A 23850-nucleotide genomic window follows, 5' to 3' on the forward strand; every position below is an offset into this window, starting at 1 on the left:
AACTGCACATACCAAACCCTGTTTTTATCTTCAAAGAAACTTGTATCAACCACATAAATTGACCTGGATCATAAATTGTGGATAGCTATAAAGATTAAAGTTTTTAAGTGTCTTAGTTTTCATTTCCCAGGCATCATGACTTTGTCCTGAACACTTGGTGTCCCCATCTCTTTGCAGGGCTCTTAGAGCAGACAGAGTAAATGGACATCACTTCACCTGCCCAGGACAATATGTCTGCCTCCTGGGGGATTGGTCCTGACCCTCTTCCAACTGCTACCTAATGGTTCCACTGAGGCTGCCACAAAAATGCCAACAGAGAATGAGAGACAAAACCAGGATGCATGCAGAGCTTCAAAGATTTTAACCAGTTCCTTTCACTAGGATTCTCACTAAAAAAAAAAAAAAAAAAAAAAAAAAAAAAAAAAAAAAAAAAAAAGTCACCATACCCTTGGTAAAGCCCAAAAGGCACATGGGAAGTGACCTATCAGATAACATCACCAAAGAAACATAAAGAAAACTTGATGAGGAAAAAGCATTTACTCAGATTGTCTCAGTGATATGACAATCTCAAAGTTCCTCTGAGAGACAACTTTCCACAAAGGAGAAACAGAAACTATGGTTACACAGTCACTGATTTATCCAAGAGCATTTCCTTGCTTGCACATCTCCATCTAGCTGGAACAACTCATTGTACCATCCCTGCTCCTGCTAAAGGCTCTGCCCAGAGGACCACACATACTGCTGAGCCAAGGGAAATGGGAAGGTAAATAATAGGTTTCACTCTTGCCCTTCACTAATGCCAAGGGACAGCCACAGCTGACCAACCATGCTTTCTCTAACTGGTCTCAACCTTTCCTCCTTTGATGTTGCACAGCAACCTGAGTTTTCAGGGAATTCCAAAGTAATGATGAGAAGCTATTCATACTGTCTCCATCAGCTGCAGATGTATAAAATAAGATGCTACCATGGATAGGGAGTTAAAAACAAAAGTCCTTAGCATATATGGCAAACTGATAATTTGGCAGCAAATGTAAGCCATTTTAATCATGCGCAACTCAGGTTCTTTTTACTGGATACTATTAATTGCTAAAAAGTTTTGGTGAGCATATGTACCAGCTACTCATCCACAGCCCCTCTGCCAGATTAAAATGAAAATGAGCCCCATATCCAATTCTGCCACACATGTTGTCTGATTGATTGTGTTAGCAATTAAGAACAACAGTAGTGTGAGCTTTTACTGCTAGCTGGAAGAAGTTCTAGCCTCTCTACAATTCTTAGTGTCACACTTAAACTTTTCGATGAAAGCTTTTTGGGAAACAGGCGCAATACTCTCAAGGCAGGACTCTGGTACTCTGCCTTCAGTGATAAGCTACCAGAAATCCCCCAAAATAACAACCACCCCTCTTTCCCAATGCTAAAGACTCTACCCAGGATTATTTAGGGATTAAGCCTGAACACCATAAGAATAGGCTATAGAATTCATGATCTCTTAGAATTTACTGATGCAACCATAAAAAGTGTCTTTAAATTACTTTAGGATCTACATTTCTTCAAAACCTTTACATTTACCAATATGAAACTGTTGCTCCTGTCCATCAAACTAGCAAGCCAAAAAAATGCATCAATTAAAGAAATATACCTGGAATTTCCCTATGCTAACTAATAAACCATTTTGGAAGGTGGATTTTCAAACGTAATGCTTGATGTCCACCTATAAGGTGTAGATTCTCTATTAGGGCATGTGACTACTCCTAGAGTCAAAGCACTAGCTAACTAGGAATTGCATAATATGTTCTAAGCCAAAATATTTGAAATTAAATTAGCTGCATCACAACTAGATGGAGATGAATGGAGTTTTAATAATTATTAGTGAACATGAATTATTTTCAAAACAATTCAACTCATCCCTATTCAGTTAGCAGACATCAAAAAGGTAATGTGGAAGTTCAGATGCTTCTACCTCTGGACTAAAGAGCAAAGCCTCCAAGAGTATATGTGAAAGCCTTCTTGCCAGTGTGCATCAGGACAGAGCAATGAGCAGAGTGTGCATGTGCATGGATGTGCATGCTTGCATGTGTGAGTGCTCTGCATGGGTCCACACCCAGGGAGGTAAATATTTCCTTCTATTTTTTATTATGGTTTGTTCCCCATCTGAGTTGAATTTAATTTACAATCTCTGCTCCATTTCCTAGTGGAAGAGTCCTTCTTAGGAGGGGAAGCCTGAAATAAAGCTGAAGTCTTGAAGTTACAAACCAAGGAACTTCACTGTATAGAATTATAGAATTTCCACGCAAAGCTGTTTCATCCTTTGAGTTTCAAAGCCAGAAAAGAGAAATTCAGCAAAACTAACAACTGTCACGAATGCACTATTAAACTGAATGCTTGATATTAGAATCCCTTAAATGGCATCGTCGGAAATGTTTGCATTACGTCATTTGATTGGTGTTAACTATTAACTGTATGCCTACCATTATCCTCAATAATATCAATACACATATTTTGGATTTTGAATAAAGTATTTGGTTTCTCAAATTTTTGAACAATATAATTTTAGCTTTAAGTTTGAGAAGTCAGCTTCTTTGTTTGTTTGTAGTGTTCCTGGAGATTAAACAACTCAATCTAAGAAAATCTTCTAATTATCAGAGCTGTCCAAAGGTAGAATGCAATTTTTGGAAACAAAGTGATTTCCTGGTCCCTAGAGGGAAGCTGGTTTTGATTCTACCTCTTTTCCTTCTGTTCCCAGATGCTTTCTTCTTCCATATCCCATTTCTCCCTGTCCACTGACATTTCCCTACTTCCCATTTCAAATACTAATCCACAAACACGAGCCCATATACTCCTGTCCACATACCATTCTGAATATACATATGGCTTGATTTCTTCTGACATAAGTTTCAAAAGGAACCTTTTCTGGCAAATTGTGTAGCAGAAAAAGAGAAGGAGAAATAAAGCTCAGAAATATAAGAAGAGATATGTTTGTATAATGCAATTGGTCTAATTCTTTTAAAAAAAATGACATATACAGGTCCAGCTGAAGCCTCAATGTCTCTTAAATTCTACTTCTTAACATTTCCAAACTAATCCTTTCTGACTCTGTTTTACTTTCCTCTCTGCAAATCCTGTTCTTCTATCCCTGGAAGATTCTCACTTTAAATTGTGAATACCCTCTAATGACTGCTTTCATCTCCTTTGAAGATCACTATTACTGGACCCCTGGAGTACCTTCTCACGCGTAGAGTACCAGGGTAGGTGCTGACTGATTATACCTCTTAGGAAAGGTAGGTTACTTCATCTACTGCTCCAAGCTGGTGCTAGGTAGCCTATCCTGTCCAAAGTCTGCCTACTCGCCAAATCTTTCCCTATTTGGAAATCTACTTTCCCTTTTCTGCTGTTCACTTACCTTCAACTCTTACCTTCACTCAAAATTGGAGATGATTGACATATCTTGAACCCAGTTAATTAAGCTCCGCCTGTCCCAGTATGGTGACTGTCAATTTCCTCAGCTCCTTTGAGTGACTCACCTGGGGCAATTATCAGGAAAGCAGTTTACCAAACTCCCTTTTCTATGGTGTTCAAATGATAAAATATTTGATTATACATTAAAAGAAAGACATACTTTTTCCCCTAAAGGAAGGAAGGAAATGTCATCATTTTTATTGACTTTTGACTTTTTTAATTTTTATTGACAACTTTCAACATAATATAAATGACTTTTTAGAATAAAAAATGTATAACCTTTGTCTAGCTAAGAAGCTTTAAGTTCAAGTAGCATAAAATCAACACAATAATGCAACATGTATGTTCAAGGACAGTGACATTCTGAGAAAGCTTTACAACATTTGACTCCTGAGCAACAAAGGAAGAATCAAAGATGCCCTTCTGAGAGGGTTTGATTTATAAACCTGAGCCCCGGTGATGCACATTAGAAAGTTACCTGAGGAGAAAAAACCATGAGAAGGTGAAGATCAGAAACGACATTAGCGTAACGGGATCTTGACAAACTAAATTCATTTTGAAAAAGATAAGTTAGAAAAATTATTGCTGTAAGAGAAATTCTCATCCTCCCCTCTGCTGAATGTTATAAGAAAGCTCTGGGCCTCCCTACAGCAGTAGTCTACTAATAGAACTTTAAAGTTTTAGAAAACAAAATATAAAGACTAGGAAGAAGTTGATTGACATACCCATCTACCAAAATGACACTCAAACAGCAGCTGCAAGCAGCAAGAGAATCTGTGTTGCACGTATCTGTCCTCCTCATGCTGCCTTCTTCTCATCAGGGTTTTCAGGAAGCAGTTTGTGGTACAAGGTGAATTTATGTTCCATGATCAATATAATCCTGCATATTGAAGTGTGTTTTCTGTTTGATTAATATTTTGAGCACGATGTTATTTTTTTCTACTTTTCAAACTGATTCCTTTTAACTATAAGTTGTCTCTGTTCTGTCATTTTGTTGATGATGCTCATTACATAAGAATCACAAATGATATTTTAAAAGTTCACTCCAGTGGATTTTTTGGCATGTACTGAAGGAGATACAAAGATCAATTTGGCAGTTCTTTAAGTTGTTTACACGCTAACATACAAATAAAGCCTTACACAATAAATCCAAGTAAAAAATGCAAGAAACATAAAACACAGATATTTTTTACAAAATGCAATTGATTCACGTAATAAATTCAGTATATAATAAAAAATACAACAGGTAGTATTATCTCCTTTCTATGTTCTAGGACCAGAGTGAACACCTAAAATCATAGATAGTACCAAATCCGACATATACTATGTATTTCAAGACAGTTAATCTGATAACCAAGATGGCTACTCAGTGGCTAATGGGCAGGTAGTGTATACAATGTGGATACACTGGATAAAAGAATAATTCATTTTCTGGGTAGAATGTAGTGAAATGGCATAGATTTCATCATACTACTCAGAATGGCACAGGTTCTAAAATTTACAAATTGTTTAATTTTGGAAATTTTAATTTAATTTTTTCAGATCTTAATTAACCACTGGTAACTGAAACCATTCAAAGCAAAACTTCAGATAAGGGAGTACTACTAAACAATAAAGAAATACAAAACTGTACACATAATAAGAAAATGTATATATGTACAAATAAACACACAATAAATTCAAGAAAGAAATGCAATACACAAATTACAAAATGTAATAAATTCAAGAAATAAACACAATAGACAAATACTCAAATAATTCAAGTAATTTACACTCTAACCTATATAGTATAGCACCAAGTATAATTCCTTCTGAGTGATGTAAAGATCAAGCTTTCTCTTTGTCTCTTCCCTGACTCCAGATTAAAAAAAAATAATAATAATAAATCAACAAATATTTCTTGTTTTCAATACCCTTATTTATAAAATAAGAAGGCAATATTAGTCTGTATCATCTCTAGAGTGTTTAAAACTATAAATATTCTACAATTCTAAGTGCATTTATGTTTGAGGAGGAAGGATGAAGGAGTAGCAAACACGGCTAATTTCCTGCCCAATACAGAATCTCCTTCCTTCCTTTTGGGGGAAGTTGTAATATGCATGTTCTAGAAGTCACCATGTGAGATCTAAATGATAAGATATAAATAGAAATTGTTCAGTGGAGCTTTGGGGAATGTCTTTTAAGATAGAGAGACTTGGCTGGCATTCCCTTGTGGCTGTCACCATTTATCAATTTTTATATGTCTGAAACATGTATATGAACCTGAAGATACAGCAGCCAACTTGTGACCATAAGGTGGCAAACAAAGGGCCAAAATCTCACAAATTGAGAGAAAGCACTAGAATCATGGAATCAGCCTGGGGTTCTGCAGCATCCCTGGATTATCTACCCCAGTTTTCCTTGTGTATACATGTGTTCATGTGTATGTATATACGTGTGTAATATGTAAGTCACTCCTGGTTGAGTTTTATGTAACTTCTAATATAAACCCAGTCCTAAATGATACAGAAAGAGAGCAAAGGAGACAGCACAATGGTTCACACCTGCAATCCCAGTCACTCGGGAGGCCAAGGTAGAAGGATCACAAGTTCAAGGCCAGCCTCAGCAATTTAGGGAGACCGGAAACAACTTAGTGATACCCTGTGTCATAAAACATAAAAAGGGTTGGGCTTGTAGCACAGTGGTAAAGTGCTCCTGGGTTCAAGTCTCAGTATCGAGAGAGAGAGAGAGAGAGAGAGAGAGAGAGAGAGAGAGAGAGAACAAAAAGTAAGGTAGAATTGCACCAGTTACATTGTTATCATTATATAATATTTAAAACAAAACATAGTTGTCTTTGTCCAAAGTAACTTAGTTGCCTTTGGGAAGAGACTAGATAAGAAAACACTGTGGCAGGTATATCCCACTGTGTCCACAGCTAAACAAAATGAAGCATTTGTCAAGCACCTTCATTTTCAAAACCTGGGGAATAATTTTGTATTGTCTAGCACCACCCTTCATTTCAATGATAAATGATTTTCCTTCATTTCAATTATGTCAACAGCCACAATCTCCAAGTCATTACCTGGAGATAAGAGCCCCAGATACCAGCAGAACCTTTGCCCACTGAGATGGTTCAGCAGGGTGGAGGCCTCATGTGGAGATCAAGCTCAGGAGGAACACAGCATGACCATGAGCTTAAACCTGGAGATACATGGCACCCTTTGCAAATACCAAGGCCTTAAATTGTGAATTGTATTGTTATCACCTCCCTCAAAAAAAGCCAGGAAAATAGTGAAAATGAGAAGCTGACTTCTTTTTTAAAATACTGAATGATGGGGCTGGGGATGTGGCTCAAGCGGTAGCGCGCTCGCCTGGCATGCGTGCGGCCCGGGTTCGATCCTCAGCACCACATACCAACAAAGATGTTGTGTCCGCCGAGAACTAAAATAAATAAATATTAAAAATTCTCTCTCTCTCTCTCTCTCTCTCTCTCTCTCTCTCTCTCTCTCTCTCTCTCTCTCCCTCCCTCCCTCCTCTCTCACTCTCTCTTTAAAAAAAAAAAAAATACTGAATGATTCCTTAGGAAATCCCCAAAACTTTATTCAATTGTTGGACAGAGAAAACTGACATTTTTGAATTATGAGTTCTCTTTTCCCCTTTCTGTCACATATGCCTAAATAAATAAGACCTTTTCAATTCATCAAAGCTATTAACCGTTGTCTACTTGGCATTCATTGCTCAGTACTGGGAAAACAGAGGTGTTGGAGAAACACAGGCACTTCCCTTGAGAAACGTAAAGAGCAGCAGCAGACATGAATGTCAACACTGTGGTCATGGCCACACGAAAGCTGTGTATAAAGTATTATGGAAACAAAGCTAAGTGCTGTCAAATATGATCTTCGAAAACTTAGATATATCTACCACATTGATGTAAGTGTCTCAATCAGGTGACCACACACCTACACAAATGCCTTTTGGCACACAAATGCATCTATGCAAACTCTTATAACTCCCACCCAGATGGGCTAAGTTTCAGCCTTGTAAAAGGAGAGTAAGCTTATTCTTAGTATTTCTCTAAATATAATGTTTCCATTTTGAAATAACTTTTAAAAGCAGGAAGTAACATTTTTCACTTCTGCAGTGGGATTTCTTCTGTGTCCCCCTAAGAGATAACATCAGTGGGTTCCCCTTACAGTCTTTCTTGGATCAAACCAGTGATAAGTCTGTTACGTATGGTAGCTCACACAGAGCACAGCGCCACAGGCCAGAACCCACCAGCTGCACAGTGCCCACCTCACTTCCACTACTTAACAGACACTGATTCAGCAAACCTCAGCACACTGGTGAGGAAGGGCCATCGTCCTCAGTATTTCTCAAGAGGAAAATCGTCTAGTGGTTAGAATCAACCGTCAGTCACAGAGATGCTAATCCTAGCACAGGTCCTGACTCATTCTGTGACCTTTGCCCTACGCTCTCCACCCATGGATTTCCCGAGATATTGGGGTACACTCCTCTCTTTATCAGTCATAGAAAAAGAGTAGAGATTATTTGCAAACTGGTGAGACCTGAAGCATTAGAGGCAAAGTGTCACAGATTTAGTAGCATAAATAGATGTTCATAATAAATAGTATTTTTTGAGTGCTAAACATCCTTTGGAGAAAGGATTGAAATTCAGAAATTAAGCAAGCACAATCAAAGCCTAGAGGAGCAGGTCCAGCCATGTCACCTTTTTCTCCTGCCTTACACAGTGTGTATTCTGAAGCCCAGTTAAACCCCTGTTCCAGGAGGCCCAGCTCTGAAATGCCCAAGTCAGTACTGTCCAATAGAAATGCAATGCAGACCACAACTGGGAATCACAGGTACAATTTTCCGTTTCCTAGTTAAAAAAAAAAAAAAAAAATCTTTAAAAAATAAAATCAGCTTCAGTAACATGCTTTATTTAGCCTAATATATTCAAAATGTCATTTTAGTGTGCAGTCCATTTTTTTTTAATTATTGAGCTGGGCATGATGACGAACACCTATAATCCCAGCAGCTCCGGAGGCTGAGGCAGGAGGATGTTGAGTTCAAAGTCAGCCTCAGCAAAAATGAGGTGCTAAGCAACTCAGTGAGACCCTGTCTCTAAATAAAATACAAAATAGAGCTGGGGATGTGACTCAGTGGTCAAGTGCCCCTGAGTTCAATCCCTGGCATACACACACACCCCAAAAAAATATTGACTTAGTTTATGTTCTATTTTTCATTCTAAATCTTCAAATTACAGTGAATATCTTATACATACTGCATGCCTCGATTTAGACTAGCCACACATGAAGTGTTTCATGTGACAAGTAGTAGCTATTTTTTTGGACAATGTAGGTCTATATTGACTCTTATCATTTCAGTCTCCTGGTGGAGATCAGCATAAACTAAAATTCCAAAACTAAAGTTAACTAAAGATAAAAGATGATCCTTTTATTCTCTATGATCCCTTTTTTTATATAAATTGTAGTCTTCTATATAACATCTCTCTGCCTTTCTATCCCATCTGGCTTTGTTCTGTTTTCTGACTAAAATTCCTTTTCTGCTTGCTTCAGCTAAGTAGGTCTAGGGGAATTATCAGTAGAGATTCTCTTATTACTTGTAAATTATTTGTAATCCCCAAAGTTTTCTTTTCCCCTGCCTTGTCTGAAAGCACTCCCAACAGAAACTAGTCCCACAACTGGCTTGAGCTTGTTCCCTTGTCACCTGGTGACCTCAGAGGAAGAATCAAAAGAATTGTCATGATTTTCAAGCCTCACCTGAGAGGATTCACCCTCAATAATAGCATGCCTTAAAATAATGTCTCCTTGCACACTTAACCATGGTAAAACATGACCGAATTGAGAATTTCCAGTGATGCATATTTTAACTGAGTGGGGCTGTGGTGAACCTAGATGTCCACAGAAAGCAACTGGTGATATGCAGTTGCTCCTTTTGAGGAAGCAAATAACTCAACATGTTGAAGCACAGAAACAGTGTTCATTAGAGCCTGGGAAGGGCACGGAGAGGTGATGGAAAGAAGCTCAAGATTAGGTCCCAGAACACAGAGTGAAGGAATTATTTCTAGCTTTTTTTTTTTTAGCAAAGTAGGGTAACTATTAGTTAAAACAATCCATAAACCAACCTAGACACCTTTCAGTAGATGAATGGATAAAAAAATGTGGCATATATACACAATGGAATATTACTCAGCAACGAAAGAGAATAAAATCATGGCATTTGCAGGTAAATGGATGGAGTTGGAGAAGATAATGCTAAGTGAAGTTAGCCAGTCACCAAAAAACAAATGCCAAATGTTTTCTCCATATAAGGAGGCTGACTCATAGTGGGGTAGGGAGGGGGAGCCTGGGAGGAATAGATGAACTCTAGATAGGGCAGAGAGGTGGGAGAGAAAGGGAAGAGGCAGGGGGTTAGCAAGGATGTTGAAATGTGATGGATATCATTATCCAAAGTACATGTACGAAGACACAAATTGGTGTGAACATACTTTATATACAACCAGAGATATGAAAAATCATGCTGTATATGTGTAATAAGAATTGTAATGCATTCCACTGTGATTTATTTTTTTTAAATCAATTAAAATAAATAAACAATCCATAATATATTTCAAAATTAATAGAAGAGTACAAAGATCCCAATACATAAAAATAATTAATGACTGAAGAAACAGAAATGCTTATCTCCTTGATTTGATTATTACATATTATGTAAATGCATTTGATTTACCATTAAACTAACCCATAATGTTATACAAATTATATCTCGATTTTTAAACAGTAAGTGGTGACTAGACAAGATGTGAAGTGCAGATCTAGAAAGATCTCTGGCTCTCAAAGAGAAACTATGTTGCTCAGACTGCTAGATTTACTGTAGACAGGACTGCAATGGCCCCAGGAAGTATTCAGTATGCAACAGCTCTGTACTTCAGATATATCTTGCTGTAGACAACAAACCATAGAATGTAACTAAGGAAACCCCTACGTGAAATTGTGAAATCAGTGCCAAGAAATTTGGATTCCATGCCACCAGAATTCATTGTCCCACTTGGAGAACACTCTTTGATCTGTATCACAGGTGAGACACTGGGATGCATCTGCAAGTCAACAAGTCCATGGCAACAAGAAAAGGATTATTTGGGGGAAGACTTTTCAAAAATAAGGAGGAGGCAGAACAATGTGGGTCTCATAGATGATAACATTTTAGTGGCCAGAAAAAGTATGCATATGTGTGTGTGTGTGTGTGTGTGTGTGTGTGTGTGTGTGTGTGTGCGTGTGTGTTTGGAAAAGGAAGAGAATGTACTGGAACATTTTTTAAATCATTCTGGGGCCTCCTAGCTTTTACAAAACAGGATGTAGATTCCAGAAAAGAGGCATGAATCAGGCCACTATGGACTACTAGAAAGGTATGTCAGATGGAAGGCACCTGATTTCTCCTCATTGTTCTTAGAGGGCAATATGATTTAGGTCTTATAGCTGTTCTTCATTGAAAGTATAAATTATTTTTAAATTGCTTTAAGGCTTACTAATGGAAAATGTATTAATAGAGGCACAGAGCTGTCTTGGGAAAAGAAAGGCTTATAAGAAAGACACAGGGAAACTGGCAGGAAATAAACTAGATGTTAATACCCTCCTACGTATTTCCAACCACACCACCTCCTTCTAGAGAGCAAATTTCTTCTGCCTCCAGCACCCAGTTAGATCTTGACAGAATTTAGAGCAAAACATTACCCTGCCCGCTCAGTTCACATCCAACCTTGCTGGCTGTTACCAAGGAGACCCAGAAAACATAAAAGTAACATAATAAGGATGGCCTGGGAGGCAGGTTAGACAGAGGTCCATGCTGGCACAGTAACAATATCCATGTGACCCCTGCCTCCTGGCACCCTTTGTCAGGTACTTCACACCTAGTCCTTCTATGTATGGGTCTGCTGTGATTAAGAGAACATGACAAGTTGAATATGACATATAAATGAATTTTATTATTGATTAAAATTTTCATCTGTCATAATCTTTAAATCCATATTCAATACCTGCCACAGTCTTGGCTGGGCACAGAATCACGAGCCACCACACAGCTTTGTAGATTCAAACAGCAATTCTTTATTCCCGAACTCACACCGGCCTCCACACACATTCTGGGGCAATCCCAGTTCTGCTGCCACCCAATTCACCTACTCCACGAGGCTTTTTTTTCCCAAAATGCTCTCTGAATCTCACGAGAACTCAAAGGGAGCTCAGGTAGCAGGAACGCCCTATTTCCAGCAGCAATAATCCTCAACATGGAACTTCCCTAAAACCCAAGGTCTTAAACTGGGAACGCCCTAAACCCAAGGAGCGGGATACTTCCTCAAACTGCAGGATACACCCTAATCCTGGATCCACCCTCGTCCTTGAGTAGGGTCACCTTTCTCAAACACACATGCAAGGTCAACAGCGAAATTAACATGGGGTACTCTGGCAAGGGAATTTCGATGCGTCATTCCTACTTGGTAATGGCCCTCAGCAAATACCCAATGCAATAACCAGTGACTGTTAGGTGGGCATCTATTTTTTGGTAATTAGCATTAGTTACTAATAAGTTTACCCAACTCTGGCCCATGGAGAAAGACCTCAGCCTTAACCCTTGGCTGAGTCTTTAAAATATAGACATTTGAAAGTGTTGTTTAGGTAATTACAGAGAGCAATAAAACACCAAATAATATCTATAGTCTGAGAGTCAAAAAACCTCATATGATTAAAATGTACTGTTATTTGTTTGCTATCAGGACATGAATCCTCCTTCCCTGTGGGGTTTCTGACTTCATCTCTAACATCTACTGTTTTGCAATACATAGTAGGTACAGTAGTAGAGGTTGTGAAAGGGCTTCAAGAAAGCCTGGTTATTTAATGAGCTCTCCAGTCACAAAAGTATAACATTTAATCTGGCAGGAACTCAAAGTCCAGGCAGCCTCAAGTTTTTTTTGAGGTAAGTGTGTTTCAAAAGTGCATAGATTGGTATTTTGAACCTAGATACAAATTCCAATAGAAACAGTGTTGTGAATGGTGGTTAGATTCCTTAGCCAGCCAATGATGCCCAACGTCATTGGCACACAGTGTGTTTATTATAATCATGCTTGGAAAGAAGAATGCTGTAAAATTTCAGCATAATGATTCAGCTCTACATCAGCCCCTGCTTGCAGTTACTCATTGGAATATTGAAGTAAAACTTCAGCCATTCAGGCTCAGAATGTTTTTCAGTGAAAACTATTACTTTTTTTTTTAATCTGATATGAGAAACATGAATGTGTTTTATTTTGGAAATATCTAAAATTCTTTAGGTCTAATAAATTAATTATTCTGAGTGATTTGTTTTAGGTTCAAGCACAAGGTGTAACCATAAGTAATTTGAGTTATTTTCCTGGAAATTTAGTTCAGAAGACATTATCAAAGCAGGAATTCCAGAACTTAGCAATTGTAATAGAGCACTGTGTACTGCGGTTACTGTTAAGAAAACAACCCATTCATTTGAACCCAGAAATCTGCCTATGGTTTATGTATTATTTTTTATGCTCTCATCTTGTCTACTATAAAAATATCTAAGAAATTCTTTCAAACATCTATATTTTAGCCAGGTGTGATGGTGCATGCCTGTAATCCAGCAGCTTGGGAGGCTGAGGCAGGAAGATCACGAGTTCAAAGCCAGCCTCAGCAAAAGCGAGGCGCTAAGCAACTCAGTGAAACCCTGTTTCTAAATAAAATACAAAATAGAGTTGGGGATATGATTCTGTGGTCAGGGGCCCCTGAGTTCAACCCTGGGACCCTCCCCTCCCCCCAAAAAAATAGACACTTTAAAGACTCGATCAGATAGTCAATTCTGTTAAATCCACTACATTTACCAACCAGTTCCCTCACACTCAGTCAGTCAAAAGATTTCAGAACTATCTCATTTTTAAACTCCCAGCCCCTAATTCCATATTTCCCTCTCTTAAGAGAGAAAGGAAGTAAGAAAAATGTCTACAAAGATAATACGTTGCTCAGAAATGCAAGCATGCTCAACCATATACACTTAGGTAAAAACTCATCATACAAATAAAATATAAAGAAGAGTGACTAAAAACTCTGACCTTTCTCCAAAAAAAAAAAAAAACAAGTATACCTTCCTGTAGTTTATGATTACAAAAAGAAAATCATCTAGCTCAAAACACCAAATGTAGGTATTGGCTTTTGTATGCTTTCCTCCTATTGGTAAGAGGCAGGAGACAAATAGAAGAATCAATTTGTGTTTATAAGATATAAAGAACTCCTACAACTTAATACAAACAACTCAATTTAAAAATGGGCATGGAACATAAATAGGTATTTCCTTGAAGAAGATATGTGAATGTCCAATAACAACATGAAAAATTATCCACAAACTACTTATCAGGAAAGTAAGTGCACATAAAAATTATGAGATACTACTTTGCACTTACTAGGATGGCTATAATTTAAAAGTTTGTTGACAAAATCAAATGTTGACAAAAATATTTAAAAAATCAGAACCTTCATACATATATATATTAATATGGAAATATAAGTTTATGCAGCCATGTTGAAATATAGTTGGGGAGTTCCTTAAATGGTTAAACAGTTACCATATCAACCTGAATTCTAACTAAAGTCAAGAGAAATGAAAGCATATGTACATGCTAAAATTTATAGATAAATGGAAGCATTATTCTCAATATTCTTTTTTTGGCAGGGGCAAGGGGGGTACCAGGAATTTAACTCAGAGGCACTGGGCCACTGACCCACATCCCTAGCCCTATTTTGTATTTTTTTTTCTCAAAATAATAATAAGGTTTATGTTGTATAGTATTGTTAATCATGCTGTTAATTGTAAAACATACCATTGTGAAAATAATGATTATTTCTCTCAAATTGTCATAATATAATATATATGCACTTTTTTATCTTTATACATGTACTTTTTTGCATTACAATTCTTATTACACATATATACCACAATTTTTCATATCTCTGTTTGTATATAAAGTAGGTTGACACCCAATTCGTGTCTTCATACATGTACTTTGGATAATGATGTCCATCAAATTCCACCATCATTGCTAATCCCCTGCCTCCTCCCTTTCCTTCCCACCCCTCTTCTCTATCTATAATTCATCTATTCCTCCCATGCTCTCCCTTCCTACCCCATTATGAGTCAGCCTCCTTATATCAGAGAAAGCATTTGGCATTTGTTTTTGGGGGGATTGGCTAACTTCAATTAGCATTATCTTCTCCAACTCCATCCATTTACCTGCAAATGCCATGATTTTATTCTCTTTTAATGCTGAGTAATATTCCACTGTATATATATGCCACATTTTTTATCCATTCATCTATTGAAGGGCATCTAGTTTGGCTCCACAATTTAGCTATTGTGAATTGTACTGCTATAAACATTGATGTGGCTGTCTCCCTGTAGTATGCTGTTTTTAAGTCCTTTGGGTATAGTCCAAGGAGAGGAATAGCTGGGTCAAATGCTGGTTCCATTCCCATATTTCCAAGGAAACTCCATACTGCTTTCCATATTGGCTGCACCAATTTGCAGTCCCACCAACACTTATTGTTGTTTGTCTTCATAATAGCTGCCATTCTGACTGGAGTGAGATGATATCTTAGAGTAGTTTTGATTTGCATTTCTCTAATTGCTAGAGATGATGAACATTTTTTCATATATTTGTTAATTGATTGTATATCTTCTTCTGAGAAGTGTCTGTTCAGGTCCTTGGCCCACTTGTTGATTGGGTTATTTGTTTATTTTGGTGTTTAACTTTTTGAGTTCTTTATCTACCTTAGAGATTAGTGCTCTATCTGATGTGTGATGGGTAAAAATTTGCTCCCAGGATGTGGGCTCTCTGTTCACCTCACAGATTGTTTCTTTTACTGAGAAGAAATTTTTTAGTTTGATTCCATCCCATTTATTGATTCTTGGTTTTAATTCTTGCGCAATAGGAGTCTTATTAAGGAAGTTGCGGCCTATTTTGTATTTTATTCAGAGACAGGATCTCACTGAGTTGCTTAGTGCCTTGCTTTTGCTGATACTAGCTTTGAACTCTCAATCCTCCCCCTCAGCCTCCCAAGCTGCTGGGATTACAGGCACGTGCCACCATGCCTGGCTCTTAATATATTCTTAATAGCCAAAATAGAAACAATCAAAAAGGCAATTAACAGATTAATGCATGAGTAAATATGATATATCCATAAAATGGAATATTATTCAGTCATAAAAATCAATGAAGTACTAATACATGCTGCAACTTGGATTAACCTTCAAAACATTCTGCTAAGTAAAGAAAGATAGTCACAGAAGACCACATATTATATCATTTTCCAGAAATGTCTAGAATAAGCCAGCCTGTAGAAAATAAAAGCAAATTAATGGTTACTTAGGGCTGAGAGGGCATGAGAGCATGAAGAGGTCAGGTAAGTTACTGCTCATTTAATCTATTTATTAGATTATTATTTATTAGATTACACATATAAGTGAGATGATTAGTATATGCCTCTCTGTCACTGGTTTATTTCACTTTTTATAATGTCCTTCAACTTCATCCATGCTATCACAAAGAATATGAGTTTCTTCTTTTTTAAAGCTGAGTATTATTCCATGGTATATATACTTATGTGTGGTTTTACTTTCCATGGTTTCAATTACACATGGTCAACTGTGGTTTGAAAATAGTAAAAGAAAAGTTCCAGAGATAAGCCATTAATAAGTTTTAAATTGAATGCCATTCTGAGTAGCAAGATGAAATCTTTGGCCATCCAATTAGAACACACTGTATATGCTATCCACCCATTAGCCACTTCGTAGCTTTTTGGTTATCAAATTGTTATGATTTAGATATTAGGTGTGTCCCAAAAGTTCATGCATGAGACAACACAAGAAAATTTAGATTTGAAATGATTGGGCTATGAGAACCTCAACCTAATCAGTGCATTAATCCACTGATTGGGATTACTCTTAGGCAGCTAGGGTATGGCTGGATGAGGTGGGTCCCCAGTTTGGAGTTTGCATTTTGTCTGCAACAATGAAACTCTAGCTTTTGCGCTCTCCCTCGCTCTCTCTCTCTCTCCCCTCTCTCACCTTCTAGATGCCATATTCTTAGCTGTTTCGTCCTCCACACCCTTCTGCAATAATATTCTGCCTCACCTAGAGTGCAGAAGAATAGAGCCCACCACCTATGAACTGAGGCTGAGCCCCAAAATAAACTTTTCCTTCTCTAATTGTTCTTCTCAGGTCTTTTAATCACAGCAGCAAAAAAGCTAACTATAACACAGATCAGTGGTGGTATTACAGTGCTAGGTTCAGGTAACCTTTATTTTACTTGTTCATGGAACAAGAGTAATCATCCAAAGGAGACACCAAAGTATAAAACATGGGAAGACACATCAGCTGTGATACTACATGGGAACACCGAAGTGTGTCTAGGAAAAACACATAGCACGTACAGGATTCAGTACTATCTGCAGTTCAGGTATCCACAAAGCTCTTGTGCCCCTATGGATAAGGGGGACTGCTGTGTATACACATTTCCTTAATCCATTTATCTACTGGTGAACGTTTAGGTGATTCTTTATCTTGGTTTTCATGAACGAGGCTGACATGATCATGGAAGTTCAGTTATCTCTTCAACATCCTAACTTCAGTTCCTTCAGATATATGAACTGCAGTGGAATTATAGGATCATATGATGTGGGTTTCTTAATCTGGGGACAATGACAGAGTTGGGAAGTATGAGGAGTCTAGGCAGCACATGAAGTTATATGTCAATTTTTTTTTTCTGTGAGTCCTGAAAATAGAGAGGCACTTTACAGCATTTGTTATATCCTCAGGGTCTCTGAATAAAAAAAATGGTTAAAGAAGCTCATCCTTGAGTCTTTCCTAGAACACTATTCTTTATCCTTTTTATACTATATAGAAAAGGAGAGTGAAGTAACTAAGTCTGACTTAGTGGGAAAGATTGATTAATCTTCCATTAGCTCTCCAAAGACTATAGAGACATGAGTACACTGAAGAAAATGAATTGGAAATAAAATCACTAAGAGAGAGAACAGGCACAACTCTGAAGCCTAAAATCATTTCTAACACACAGCGGGGAAAATTAGCAAGAAAAGGTCAGGTGAGTTACTGCTCAGAAATGTATCTCCCTTAAGTGACTAAAACAGTTGGGACCATCATGAAATCTGATTAGTAAAACATTAATGTCCCCGAAGCAGGGTGAGAAACTGCCAACACTTGACAGGCTTTCTAGAGGAAACTATGATAGATTACTTCTCTTCACTACTTCCACCTTCCTTACCACTCGCTCTTGAAAAAAAATACATCATGATATTGAGATTAAACAGCCTCCCTTTCCAACAGTACTGAGAAAGCAAGTTAGAATGTTTTCAATCCCATAAACATTTAAAAATAGGCGATAACCTTTTCTTCCAAAACCAATCTTTGTTTGACTGTGCCCAGAGGCAAGGGTGGAAATGGAAAGTGATTGAGTTGTTTTTTACACTTTAATTTTCCAAGTGACTGGTATCATAAAGAATATGCCAACCATATTCTCATCACATTCCCATGTGTGTTCTCAAATACTAAATACAGATTGAGCGTGTGCATTGCAACACAATAAATGCAGTGACAAATACTAATCCTATAGAGTCACTATTGAAATGAATTCACATTGCAATAAATTCAATACAAAAGTTTGTCATTCTTACAATCAGAGAAAGAAAAACATTGGCTTTTCAATTAATAAATATAATTTTGTAATGACGAATTTCTGAATATTTACAAATTTCTGAATATTTTACAAAAGCCAATTTTTATTTTAAGGTTTCTCTTCTCTATTTACATTTTGCTTACTTTCATAAATCAGTGGTTTCAACTCATTTTCAGCATGAATTTCCTAAATTGTATGTATCCACAGACAGTATATCACCAATGATTTCATGAATGCATTTACTATGCCTGCCCGATAAGATCATTTTATGGCTTTCTACACAACTTTTATAGGAAAACATCACAATTTATTATAAACCTTGGCCTTTCTAAAAGGTGGTTATGTTCATTAGATACAATGCAGATGTAAATATAATCTCTATGGAACAGAAATTCTGTCTTTTGAGTAATTTATGCCAAGTGTAATTCCATGCATATCAAAGTACTTAACATTATTCAATAAGACATGACACTATAATGATGCTGGCTTGTGGTATTTGAACATTTTTATAGGCTAATGCTTTTCTATCCTAGTTGTACAACTTCAGTGAGAACATCATCATAAAATCAAAATCTTGGGGGAAAGGCTCAGTTCAACTTAACTCACCATTACGAGGCCATTTATATTTGTTGAATAGTATGCTAAGTACCTTAGATTTTATAAAAGCAATATGCCATATTTTATCTGCTCTCCAGGAGCTTGAAAGAGCATTGAAAATGCAGAACAAACACAGCAAGCAGATGGAAAACAATATAAGCCAGTAAATGATTAAATGTCAAGTGTGAGATGAAAACAAAACACGCTAGAGGATTCAGAGCAGTGAGAAACCTCCATGAGTAAAAGTGAGGGAAGTTTTAAGGAAGCAGTCAGACCAGAGCTGGCCTTTCACTATGATACAATTTAGAAATTTTATAATCCAGACTAGAAAATGGGATTAGTAAAACCAGGCATGGAGCCAGTGTATAGGGGAGAATGGCAAAATTGATTTAGGGGGAAATAAATAGGCTTCATTCTAGCAAAAGAAAGTATCAAGTTGTAAGGTCGGTAAGAGAGCTGTTACAGGAATGACTGCTAGGAATACCAGGTAAAACCAAATACATACAACTGAATAGGACTCCAGTTCTCAGCATGTGAGGTGTCGTGAAATACCCATTTGTTTCTTACCAAGAATCCTCACTAGGGAAATTACATCTAACACAAGATCATTTGTTTTCAATCAAGAATAAGGCAAGACAGGAAGGGGAACCAAAATTACTCACTGAGCTTTTTCTTATAACCTGTGCCTGACTTCGCTGCCTAAAACATCTCTCTGCAATCATGTACCAGAACCCATGGAGGGGGAAGATAGTATGTCCAGTTGGAAAAAGCTCCATACACACCTTAGTTCAGATGAGAATCAGAAAACCAGCTTTGGAAGACCACATAATGACCTCTGTAATCAACAATACACTGCAGGACCCATGTATTTTTTTAACCTACTGTGCTTGACATTTCAAGGCACAGAGTAGCTCTCCTCCCCACATCCTGCTGTTCTCACCAAACACATGGCTTGGGTTTTATTTTAAGTTACTGGTGGAAAAAAAAAATCTCAACCAGAAGCAAGTGATCCAAGTTAAGCAATGTAGCACATGGGAACAGAATATAATCAGTAGTCAGTTAAAAAAAAAAAAAAACTATAGGTTTCTAGCCTATGTTGACCTTTGACCTTCTATGCCATAGATTCTTGCATCATCTCTTGATGTTACAATATTTCTTTTATTTTTTTATTTGTTTTAATTAGTTATATATGACAGTAGAATGCCTTTGATATATCATACCTAGATAGGCTATAATTTCTCATTTTTCTGAGAGTACATGTTGTAGAATCACATTGGTCATGCAGTCACATATATATATATATATATATATATATATATATATATATATATATATATAGTAATAAATGTCTGTCTCATTCTACTATCCTTCCTATCCCCATTTCCCATCCTTTCCCTTCACTCCCCTCTACCTCATCTAGGATAACTCTATTCTTCCCTAGTGCCCCCCACTTATTGTGAATTAGTATTTGCATATGAGAGAAAACACTCAGTCTTTGGTTTTTTGGGATTGACTTATTTCGATTATTGATGGTAAAATATCTCTTTATTTAAAGTTAATGGAAATCTTTATCTTTCAATGGAAAGGCCATCAAATAAAAATACACAAAATAGATAAATTCTTATCTTTATTTTTCTAATAATAGATATTTCATTAAAAGTAAGGCTTAGTGAAGTATTGAGAGCCTTTGGCTTTATCTTTTATTTCACAGTGTTCAAAGAATTGTCTGGGTTAAGTGCATTTACTAATGTAAGGACATGCATAATCACAATATGGCAAACTCTGTGGATATTTGGAAAGCACCTTGTCTTGATTTGGGAGCCACCAGCACAGCCAACCAAAGAACACTCCTGACAACACCTCCTTAAAGCCATGTGCTTACGATGAGTCTCATGTCCCAAGTGGAGGGTGGTGCAAAAAATCAAAGAGGGCTACATCCCTGCCCAGCATGGCAAAGCCAGATTCATAATGTGGGGTTAAGAATCTTTATCTTCCCCTCCTCCCATTTATGTAATAAATTATCAGTCCACTTTATGACAAACCATTTCCCCTTTTATTTCAGCCATGAAGAAAATTCATGGAAGCAAAAATCTGGTCAATGTTGAACATTTGCATTGGGAAGTAAAACGCCATTTGAGAGAAGAAGCATGATGCAGAAAGCAAGAGGGATCCAAGGACCTGGATTTACCCTGGATTTGTCACCTGGGTTTATAAAAGTGACTTAACCTTTCCCCAACTTCTTTTGATTGTTTCTAGCTAATAACATCCAACAGAGAATAATAAAATACTGACTCACTTCCCAGATATGTTTTAACAAGAAATGAGTAATGTATTCAAAGACTTTTCACTACCATTATGAAAGTTTGAGATTTCAAAATCAAAACAGCTGAATTTTCTAGAAGGTCTTGCATACTGCCCTTGTGTTTAATGTGGAACCTTATCAGAAACCAAAGCTGAATTTAAGATGATGGGGAAAGAAAAACAGAGCATATGATATAAGGAGCTTCAGAAGCCAACTTTGAAAGCACAAATGAATGATGATGTAAATAATGAGCTATTTCAAGCAATAAGCTTCCATTCAAGTGTAAATCTTCTTTACTACACCCCACACACACTCCCCACACCCCAGACATAATCCACACTGAAAATGAGTGATGATAGAGTTCCTACCTCCAAACCTCAGTAGCTGGGCATTGAGTTGTGGCTCAGTGGTAGAGCACTTACTTAGCATGCATGAGGCCCTGGGTTTGATCTCTAGCACTGCAAAAAAAAAAAGAGAAAAAAAAGAAAGAAAAAACCTAGTAGCTCCCTGGATCTGGAAAACAGGTTCTCATCCATGTGCCAAGGAATGTTTGTGACAAACTTAAAGCTAAGGGCAAATAGCTACAAATAACAGATGGTTAACTTATGACCACTTTAAGCCATTAATATAAATATAGTTTCCTTCCCTGGAGAAAAACATGGAGAACAATCATGATTGGGCAGTCTCCCCAGAGGAAAAACACCCAACTTTGTAAATGAAGTAGTTATCAGTAGATCTATGTCAGAGTCAATCATGGAAACATGTACATATTGAAATGGCAGTAACCCTGACAAAATGAACCTTACTTGAGATGAAGAGGAAAGTTTGAAAGTTCAAGGCACACATGAAGGCTCTTTCTTCTTTTTTTACTTTTTTTACTTTTTTTTTTGGGGGGGGGGCTCTTTCTTCTTAATCATCAGTGTTTCAGGGGCACACTTAGTCTGGTTAGCTTTACTTACTGGTATCAATAAGCAACCCTGTTGTATAGATGTGAGCTTGCTGGAAGGATCCCTACCTGCTGTGATATAAAATTACAGTTCATTACTTGAAGCACCTTCGGCCCAACAACACTTTCCTCTCAAATCTTTTAATTCTTCTCTCAATGTTTCTGTAAGTCAAATATATCTGCCTCCCAACTCTCATCTCTCTCTCTCCCTCTATCTCTGTCTCTCATACACACACTTACTCATGCCTTTTCTCACTTGATGCTAAAGGGAAAAGTAAATTCTTTCCCTATTTTATTAGAAAATTACTCAAAAAATAGTGAAAAGCTCATTCAAATAATTAAGATGGTATGCTAGAAACAATTCACTTAATGCAAAAGAGAGAGAAGCAGAAAAGCAAGAACAGAAGAACCAAAAAAAAAAAAAAAGAAAAAAGAAAACAAAAAGTAGCATAGTGTATTAATAGTTCAAAATGTAAATTAAATAACTCAGTCAAAAACAGAAATTATCAGCCTCTCAGCCTGGAAAAAAAAACAAGACTTAATTGTAAGCTTCTCCAGGAGACACACTGTAGATCTGCAGATTCAAAGGCCAAAGAGTGGAAAGTAAATGGACGGAAAAAGATTTGCAAACAACAAACTTAAGAAAATTGGAGGAGTTATACTAATATCACTCAAAACAAGACTTTAAAGAATTATATCAATTCTTTTTAAAGTCTTCCAAAACTGGAAAAGTAAACATTCCCAATTACTTCTATGAGGCCAGTATTTTCCTGATAACAAAACCATGAAAATTTCACAAGAAAACCACAGATTAATATATACAATTTATATAGGTTCAGAAATTATGGAGTGCTATCATTCTAAATCTAGCAAATTATAAAAAGTATTATAAAGAATGTATCCCAAAGAATACAGGATTGAGTTAACATTCAAATGTCAATTTATGTAATCCTTCATATCAATGAAATAAAGAACAAAACCATATCACTATCTCAAAAGGTGCAGAAAAATCATTTGACAAAATTTAACACAGTGACCCTGATTTTAAAAAAAAACACAGTTAACACATATTTTAATGTAAAAACTGAATGTTTCCCCCTAAGATTAGAAAAAAGAGAAGAATGTCTACTCTTGATGTTTGTGGTTCATGCAGTACTGGAGGTTCTAATTAAGACAATTAGGCAAGAAAAGGGGGAAAAAAGGCATCAAAATTGGAAAGGGAAAAGTAAAACAATCTCTATTTGCAAATGAAATGACCTTACCTAGAGACAATCCTAAGAACTATTATAGCTAATAAATGAGCCCATGATGTTGTAGGGTACAAGATTAAAATTTTTTAAATCAATGTTTTTCTATATACTAGGAATGATCTAAAAAGGAGATTAAAAACAATTTAACTCATAATAATAAAATGATTTAAATGCTTAAGAAAAAATATAACAAAAAGTGAAAAACTTATACTCTGAAAATTATAAAACACTGTTAAATTTTTTTTAATCTGCAAAGATATCTGTGTTTATGAATGGAAAGACTTAAAAATCTTTGAGATAGCAATACTTCCCAAATTGATCTAAAGAATCAATCCAATTTTTGTCAAAATCCCAGCTGGCTTTTTTTTTTTCTTTTTTCTTTTTCTTCAATGCTAGGGACTTAACTCAGTTTCTTGCACATACTAGGCAAGCACTGTGCCATTGAGCTATATCCCAGTCCTCCAAGCTGGCTTTTTGCAGAAATTAGCAAGCATACAATCAAATTCATATGGAAATGCAAAGGAACCAGTATAGCTAAATAGGAGGATTCATATTTCCT

This window comes from Spermophilus citellus, assembly GCF_964194105.1.
Source record: "Spermophilus citellus genome assembly, chromosome: 1".
Classification (NCBI taxonomy): domain Eukaryota; kingdom Metazoa; phylum Chordata; class Mammalia; order Rodentia; family Sciuridae; genus Spermophilus; species Spermophilus citellus.